Source organism: Gekko japonicus, unplaced genomic scaffold (genome assembly GCF_001447785.1).
Source record: "Gekko japonicus isolate JY-2015 unplaced genomic scaffold, Gekko_japonicus_V1.1 scaffold13, whole genome shotgun sequence".
NCBI classification, from domain to species: domain Eukaryota; kingdom Metazoa; phylum Chordata; class Lepidosauria; order Squamata; family Gekkonidae; genus Gekko; species Gekko japonicus.
In genome coordinates this window covers 828,690-838,215 of record NW_015172553.1, presented here as the reverse complement: position 1 = coordinate 838,215, position 9,526 = coordinate 828,690, and positions in this window count along the sequence as shown.

The window sequence follows — 9,526 nt, the reverse complement described above, 5'->3', positions numbered from 1 at the left end:
CGATTATAATTCTTGTTTTGTACTTTTACCAAGTGCCTCCTCTGCTGAGGGTCACTGGAGCATTTCTATTTTATTTTATATTAACCCACAATGTTAACTACAAACAGCAACGAACCCATAAACCTTTTGTCCTATGATAGATTGTTTGCTTTTGTTTCTTCTCTCTCTTCCCTTTCCTGGCAAATATTTCTATGCATACATTATATTGATATTTAGTATTCTAGCAGATATTAGTCTCCTTTTGCTCCCTTGTTTATATATTTAATAATAGCATCCTAGCCTTTCCCTATGAGATATAACAGCAAGCATCTAGCTAATTACTGCAGGGATGTTGCTTTCAAATTAACTGTTAGAAAGGATAAAGGGATTGAAATGAGCTAGTCCCAATGAGAACCTTCTGTCTGATTAAAAAAGAGATCCTTTATTAACACATTGTTAGATGTAACTTCTTTCTCTCTCTGTCTGTCTTGCATCTCTGGTTTTCTTTGGAACAAAATGGGTGTGTAAGACTTGAAAATTTAGGTTAATTCAACTGTGGTCATGAAGAGCTGGACTGCTTTCCTTGTCTGATACCTTTCCCATGACATGGTGGGACCTGATTTGTGATAGATGTGAGTTTCTGTGTCTTTTTCTTAGAAACACTGTTCTCCTACCAAACCATTTTCAACTATATTCAATAAATATATTTTAATTTATATTTTAAGGACTAGGAATTAAAGGTATAGATCTCTTTCTGATAGGAGCATGAAGGTGATGTAGCCAACTTGTAGATCAAATGTATTCTGTAAAAGCTGAGTGATATGATTGATACCAAGCAGTGTTCTTTTATTAATATCCTTGCTTTTGAAAAATAATGAGTTCACACATTTGTTCGCTTTTTATTCCTTCGTTTTGAAACTGACATTGTAATCCCTCTAGTCTCCAAAGATAAGCTCTTAACACAACCTTGATCTGTTCCTAAGGCTTGTTTTTTTCATGGACAGTGTGGTGCATAATTTCTGAGGCAAGTAGCTAGTAGAGAGGTTATAATTAGACTCTGTGGAAGATTCTTGGATATAGGCAACATTTTCAGATTAAAGCAAAATGGATCAGACTCTGGAGATTAACGTTTTAAAAAATGATTTTCATTAAAAAGTAGTCATTTGGGGTTTTGTGTGTGCAATTACTCATGTCTCTCAGTGCACGACTAATTAGCGTGTTGAAGTTTCATAGTTCTCTTTTCCATTTGTTCTTTTCACATGCTGCAGTTCTTGCACAATTGTGTTACTTTTTCATTGAACATACAGTCCTGTCTAGAAAAGAAGGGGACAGGGATTGAGTATCATATCCACAGATTTGCCTCAAATGACAAATAATTGGTTCCCTCTGTAAGAACCAATTGCATTGACTTCCAGGGGCGTTCAGATCTTATATAGTTAGTGCTTTGAGCCCTCAACATTGGAAATTCAGGGGGACTCCCAAGGGCTAGGAACATTGTGAACAAAACCAGAAGTTCAGTACGAACTCTTACCCTTGGTATATGCAGTGTGAAGATTCAGATTTGCGTGTTTGGAGGTGATGGTGCAAACAGCTGCATAGCCTTTATTCCGCTAAACGTTTGTACCCTACTATCTGACCAGGTTTGGCCTTTAAGAAGGCTTACAAAATCTGTAAAACAATACAACAAATTAGCAAAAGAAAACACAGAATTTCTTTGGGAGTCCTTTTCTGCTTCCAAAGTGATGACCTCATTTATTAGGTCAGTACTGACTGGAAATGCATGAGGAGTAGATTAGGAATTGATAGGTAAAATCCTACCCTGAAATCCTGGTGACTTGTTTATTTGCAGGACTGCCACTCTGGCAGTGGTGGTGGACTATTAGAGGAATAATAATCTATGAATTGTGTGCTGGAATGCACAGGGAAAGATCAGAGCCCCTCAGGATGCTTTTCAGTATCAGCTTTTTTTTCTCAAGTAAGCAAGTCTCTCAAGCAAGTGTAACTAGAATTGCTAAAAGACCATTTATGCAGTGATGCTTATTGGAAGCTTAGTCTGTAAAACAAAACAAAAGATATTCCAAGGACAATAGTGAAACCTATCAAGGGTTTCCATTTGGTTAACAAAGAGACCTTCCATAAAACAAAGCTGGAGAACAAAAGCAGAGAGTGCACGGTTTTGTTTGGGGGATTTTTGTTATTTGTTAGTACCAGGTTGGTTTTTTTAAAAGATAGAAGCGTCATGATTTTGGATTTATTTATGTAAATGGAGGGTAATAGCAGGGAGAGGGTGGCAGTATTTGAGAGTGTGATGCAAAATGGTAGAATTATAGCATTCCTTCCTCTCAGCTGGCTGTCCTCTGTCTGTTAATGCCCTGTTGTGTCATTTTCCTCAGTGTCAGTAAAATGTGGAAGTAGGTCCAGTTGATCTCGGTGAAACCTGTTACTAGGTTGGAAGTTAACTGGAAGAAGCCTCACTTTCTCTCTCAAGCAGTTAAGCTGCTCCTCTTCAACCACAGAAGCTCAGTTGTTGCTTTTCATCAGTTGTTCAAGAAACCATAGCTTTGCTTTCGAAATTAGGCAATGTAAAGCCTCATATACATGCTCAAATAACACCAGATTAAGAGATCTATCAAGACAGTGGTTGAACAATTAACTCTAGTACTGCTGTACTGTTGATAATGCCAGATAGGTAGCCATGTTAGCCTGTAACAGCAAATTAAAGACGAATAGAATTTATTCCAGTATAAGCTTTTGTGTGTCAGAGCTCATTTTATCAGATACACTGAAGCAGGGGTCTCTCAGGTAGTTCATGAGTTACTAGCAGTTTTTCTGCTGCTGCAGGGTAGTTTGTGTAGCCCTTTGAAGATCCATGAAATGATCTGCTGTAGTCCTTTAAAAATATTTTTCCTCTATAGTATTTTTCTCTTTGGTGCTCAGCTAATAGCTTTATTGGTACACTTCTAGGCCGCAGTGGTCTGTTTCTAAGACAAAGCAAAAGTTAGTAACAGGCTTGGGGGAGAAGGAAGTAGTTTGGGATAGTTTTCATTATTCAGATTAATTTTTTTACATCAAGTCACAGCTGACGTATGGTGATCCTGTAGGGTTTTCAAGGCAAGAGACTTTCCAAGGGTCTGCCATTGCCTGCCTCTGTGTCATGACCCTGGTATTCCTTGGAGGTCTCCCATCCAAATGCTAGCCAGGGTCGGCCCTGCTTAGCTTCCAGGATCTGATGAGATCAGGCTAGTCTGGGCTATCCAGGTCAAGGTTATTCAGAAATAGCTGTCATTAAAGAAAAGGTTGGTGACTGAATTTATAGTAAAGGCTGCAAACATCAGAAACATGGGAAGGGAGGGACGTTATGAAGAGAGGCCATTTTAAAACAAGATTTAATCAAGCCACTCAGAGTAGGTGTGGACCATTCCCAACTGTTGATAGATAGGTCAAGTGGAATTAGTGTAAAATCTAATCTGTGTAATGGATGGGCACTTCAGTGCATCTGATGAAGTGAGCTCTGACTGATGAAGCTTTTTTTTTTTTGGGTGGTCTCCCATTCAAACACTAACCAGAGCCAACTCGGCTTAGTTTCCAAAATCTGACCAAGTAGAGCTAGCCTGGGCTCTCCAGGATGAAGTTTATGCCAAAATAAATCTTGTTAATCTTTAAGGTGCCACTGGGTGTGTTACTGATATGTTAACTTTTTTTGCTAAGGGCATTTTTTTGCTCATGTGCAAGGGTCATAGCCCAATGATGAAGGTACTAACTAAGTGAGGTGCTGATCAGCATTCTTGCACATGTATTACAAATGCAGTCTTGCCTGCATTACAAGAAAATGGTTACTATAAACCAGGGATGGCTAACTTTTGAGTGTGAAGGCTCTTATTCTAACTGTAGTGTAAATGAAGTCAACATTGACAGATGCATGGCCAGGTTTGAAAAGCTGCTCTTATCAAAGTTTGTAATTCCATGCAAGCAAAATTCCAGCAACTGCACAAACCAATGAAATATGATGACATTCCCTTTGAAAGTGAAGCCAACCTTCTATCTGAAAGTTTTTGAGCAATGACCAATAGTTTTGGATAAAGAAGCAAATATGAAATGTTGTTCCAGGAGGTAATATGTACATTACCAGGTCTGAGTTAGGGAATACCTGGTTGCCAGCTCTGGGTTGGGAAATACCTGCAGCTTTTGGGGGTGGAGCCTATAGAGGGAGGAGTTTGGGGAGGGCAAAACCCCAGTGGGGTATAATCCCATAGAGTCCACCCTCCAAAGCAGCCAATTCCTCCAGAGGAACTGATCTCTGTCACCTGAAGGTCAGTTCTAATTCCAGGAGATCTCCAGGCCCCACTTGGAGGCTGGCTACCCTATTAATTCAGAATCTGCAACAAGGTAATACTAACAGATAAGTATGGGGATGTGCATTGTGATGTAATGGAAGTCAGGAAGAATAGAGAAGACTGAAAATTTAACCGTGGTACCATGTTCCATTGCTCTTTTCAGTGCGATGATTTAGTGAAAGAAGAACATGTTTTAGTGAGAAAGTTCATCTTTAATTTGAATAAGTCCTGTAAATGTTCTGTCCAGCAGGTTTTGTGTGGGGAAATTGTAGAGCGTGAAAGACTTTATAAGCTCCAGATGAAAACATCTCTATTTCCTAGGCCTTTTGTTCATTTTTCTTTTTTCTTTTTGTTTCTTGCCTTGCTTGTGTGCGTGTAAGTGCCGTTGAGTTGCAGCCAATTTATGGTGGACCTGTAGCGTTTTCAAGGCAAGAGACTAACAGAGGTGGTTTGCCACTGGCTGCCTTTGTGTAGCAGCCCTGGAATTCCTTGGGAGTCTCCCATCCAAATACTAACCAGGGTGACCCCGCTTAGCTTACGAGATCTGATGAGATAGGCCTAGCCTGGGCCATCCAGGTCAGAGTGGCCTGCTTATAGTGAAATATTTATTCCTTGTTGTTGTTCAGTCGCACAGTCGAGTCCGACTCTTCACGACCCCATGGACCAGCTCCTGCCAGGCCCTCCTGTCTTCCGCCGTCCTCTGAAGTTGGCTCAATTTCATGTTCGTTGCATCGATGACACTGTCTAACCATCTCGTCCTTTGCCGTCCCCGTCTTCTTTGACCTTCAATTTATTCCTTAAGCATTGATTATTACCACTTCTGATTTTATTGCTGACCTTAAAGGTTTTAAAATCAGTTTTACTTAGGTTTTTAATGCTATTGCTGTGCTATAGAAGATTTTAAAAAATGCACATATAGGCTGCCTCAAGAATAAGTTTTATTAAGAACATGGGATACAAATGTTTGTAATAAAAAAAAAATTGGCTCCTGTCATTCAGAAGACCGCTATATATAGGTCTTCACAAATTGCTCTGTGACCACAGTCGGATGTCACAATGAACCTCTGTTCATAATGCTTGTCTTCTGCTTGTCTTCTGTGCCTGTGAGCTTTGTTCTTTCTCCTCTCAGGTTTTGAAGCCTTCGGCCAAACTCCAATTTGCTGTGACATCTGAATTCAGGTGGCTGGGTAAAATGGAACTTGCTTCCTCTCTACCAACTTGGGATTCCGAACCATGCTGATTTGTGGGAAGATCTTTTAGATTTGTGCAGCCAAACAGTGGAGATCTGGGGGGCAGCCACAGGAAAGGTTTTTACCTTTATGTCCTTTCTGGGGCATTTGGTCAGCCAATATGGGAATTTTATTTTTATTTATTTATTTTATTGGCTTTATGTACCACCCTCCCCGAACAGGCTCAGGGTGGTGTACAACAATTAAAATAATACAATTAGAATAATGTTAAAATAACAATTTGCACATAATAATATCATAAAGCAGAGAGATCATAAAGCACTGTGAAGCAGAGAGATCAGATGTTAAATCAGTCCAATGTCTAATCATATGTCCAATCAGGACCAGGCCACTGATGGGTGAAGTTGGAGTCACCCAGTGGGTTAGTTGAATCATTGATGTGATCCAGCAGATCTCTTTTATAAATTGTCAGGTTAAAATTTCCTTGTGTTATCAGTTATGCCTAACCTTTTCAAAGGAAATTGATATGTTCAGAGTATTTCCTTGCAAGGGAAGTTGTGACTCCAGCTTCTTCCTGTTTAATAACAATATGCTTTTAAAATATCAAATACATTAGCAAAGGTCTGTGTTGCACAGTATATGTATGGAAACCTCCATAGATCATCATATCTTTTTCCTGGAGCTCTGGTAGTCTCCTGCAGGGTGGGTAGGGTTGAAAATGCTGCTTTAGGAATTTCCTGGAGATTTGGAGGTGGTACCTGGGAGCGGAGTTTGGGAAGGGGACATTATACCATAGAGTCCAGTTTCCGAAGCTGCCATTTCCTCCAGGAGAGCTGATCTGTGTAGTCTGGAGATCAGTTGTAATTCTGGGAGAACTCCAGGCCCCACCTGCATGTTGGCAACCCTAATGATGGGGTCAGAAATATTCCTGACTGTTGCTAGTTTTTTTTTAATAAATAGTGCTTCCTACCTGGATAATAGTGCTTCCTATCTCAATAAAGTAAATGCATGGTAACTAAAACATTTGAGGCAGTCATAAAGGATATGAACGATGAGTAACTGATTAGAATAGCTCCCAGCATCATTTATTTGTACTTTTACATGTGGTGCTCAAAACTACACAGAGGGGGCTCTACAGTGGTTCTCTTGAGTCCATCGACCATGACAAGATAACCATGCCATGCCATATACCATTCTGTATGGCAGATTCAATAAGACAGCGTATGTGGCTAGACATTGCCGCTGTAAATCTAGATGTGTTGAGACGATCCTACATGTTTTGTTGTACTATCACTTTTATGTAAATATACATTCTAAATATCTAAACTCTATATTGGCCAACATGATGCGTTTTTCAGATTCCCACAAAGTTTACAACCATTTGAATGATTCCTCTTTTGAAGTAACCGAGAAGGTGGCTAAGTTCCTTCAGTCCGCCATGTTGCTGCACCAAGAAAAAATACAGCTGTAACTTATGATTTTATTTAATGTGTTTGTAATACAGTGTCTCTCTACTTGTATATTTTATAGTGGCTTTGATTTACTGATATATGCCAATAAAGGTTGACTTGACTTGACAAGATAATAACAAAAATTGTTGCTGATATGCTTTCCTGAACTGATGGTATGTCCAAGTGTAACAGTCTTTATGTATCCTATATATATATGTAAAAGCCTTGCATATTGGCACTTTCTGGCTCTCCCATTGGCTATGCTGTGCGCACCATCAACCATTGGCCCATCAACAGCCACTCAAGAGTACTTGCGTGCCATTGGCTGGGTGCTGGGTAAGCTCCTCTCCCCCTCCCATTGCTGGCTTGGCCATTCCCTGACAGAATAAACTGCCAAAACGACTGTCTCTCCTGATGGACGCTTCACCTCCTGCTGCTGCTAGGCAAACTTTCCCTTCACTGGCTGTTGCTAGGCAACCATGCTTGGTTCTGTCAGGGAAGGGGGGGAGCAGGATGCCCTTTCCAGGCCTATTTTGGCCTTTGAGAGAAAACTCATTGGGGCCAGTCCTAACTAGGGTTGACAGCTCCAGACTGGGGAATTTCTGGAGAGTTTGGGAAGGGGAGAAGGCCTCAGCTGAATAGAATGCCATAGAGTCCACCCTCCAGAGCACGTATTTTCTCCAGGAGGAGAGAGATCTGTTGTCTGGAGTTCAGTTGTGATACTAAGCGATCTTCAGGCTCCACCTGGAGGTTGGCTACCCGAGGCCTGGCAGCAGCCTATGGGTGGCTTGATGACACCTGACTGGCATGACAACTAGAAGTGGCTGCTTGCTCCTCTTCACCTTGAGGAGCCCCTCTAGAAGAAGAAGAGATTGGATTTCTACCCCACTCTTCACTACCCAAAGGAGTCTTAGGCCCCGGTCACACGGGCCGGATATCGCGGGTGGGGAGGCGTGGCTAATTGCCCCGGAGGAACTGGGAAAGCCTCTCCTACTGAATCTGTAATTCTGGCTTTAGATTTTGAAAAAGCCTTTGATTCTTTAGAAATACCTTATCTCCTCAGGCTTCTAGAAAAAATGGGCTTTGGCCAGAACTTTCTCAACACCTTAGAAACATTATATGCTCACCCTAAGTCTAGAATATGAGTGAACGGCTACAACTCAAACTTCTTCTTTCCATCCAGAGAAACCAGGCAGGGGTGTCCCCTCTCACCACTGCTATTCGTGCTTGCAGTGGAACCGCTAGCGAATGAACTGCATCACAACCAGAAGTTTGCTGGTATCTGCATTAACGGGCAAGAACATAAATTAACAATGTATGCCAATGATATTACCCTTTATATTTCTGATCCTGAACGGTCTATACCTGGCATTCAAGCTACTCTTTCTTGATTTGGAGCATTGTCCGGTCTATGCCTGAACACCAGAAAATCAGAAATCTACCCTATTACTCTCTCCAGTAAAACCCGGTCAAAACTACTTGAATCTATGCCATTTCGATGGGTGGAAGATACTTGGAGACATCTCGGAGTCCAGATTCCTCTTGATCTACACAATTTGTTGGTATGCAATTATTATAAAACTTTTGCTGAGTCTAAAGAGAAGATGAGAAAATGGAACGCACTTTAGCTCTCTTTAGTGGATCGTGTTCAATTAATTAAAATGTTTGTTTTTCCATGCTTTCTGTTCCTTTTCAGAACGCTGCCGATATTCATACCAGGGAAAGATCTGAACAACTGGCAGAAAGAGATTCAACGCTTTATATGGAATTACAAGAAATCTCGCATAGACAGTCACTCTCTCTTTAAGCCTGTGACACTGGGAGGTCTTAACATGCCTCGACTTCAAACCTATTACCATGCAGCTCTTCTTTCCAACATTCCTAAAATGTCGCAATTACAACCGGAAGCACGTGCAGATTGAACAATCATACGTGTCTCCATTTAAACTCCAAGAAATCTTTTGGATTCCAGCTTCACGTCGACCCTCCAGCCTTCTTGACAATCCATTCTTATACACAATGCTGAAAATTTGGGATCGCAGACAGAAGTGCATAGCTCCTTCAATATCCCCGCTATCCACATTTACCTCTCAGCAATGGTTCATGCCGGGGATGGAGCCAAACTCATTCAAGATCTGGCAAGATGCAGGCTTCACTAGACTTCAACATCTAACTAGGAATGGAAAGATTCACAGCAAATCTCATTTTGAAGAACATACTGGTCATATCATCTCATGGCTTCAATACTATCAGATTAAGAGCCTCACGGAAGCACTAGCAGAGAAAGGGATATTCAAAAGACTTGACAACATTTGAAATGATTCTGGAGAGCTACCCAGACTCAAACAAAGGAACCCTTTCTAAGATATATAAGCTTTTGATAGAACATGATAGTTCATATATCTCCACCTACCAGAAAGCTTGGGAACGAGATCTTCAAATATCACTGATGAATGAGCAGTGGTTTATCCTGCTGGAACTCTTCAAAGAAGGTCTTTAAGGTCTTCAATATTCATCAAACATTTAAACTGATTACCCGCTGGTACTACACACCTGATCGCCTACATCATCT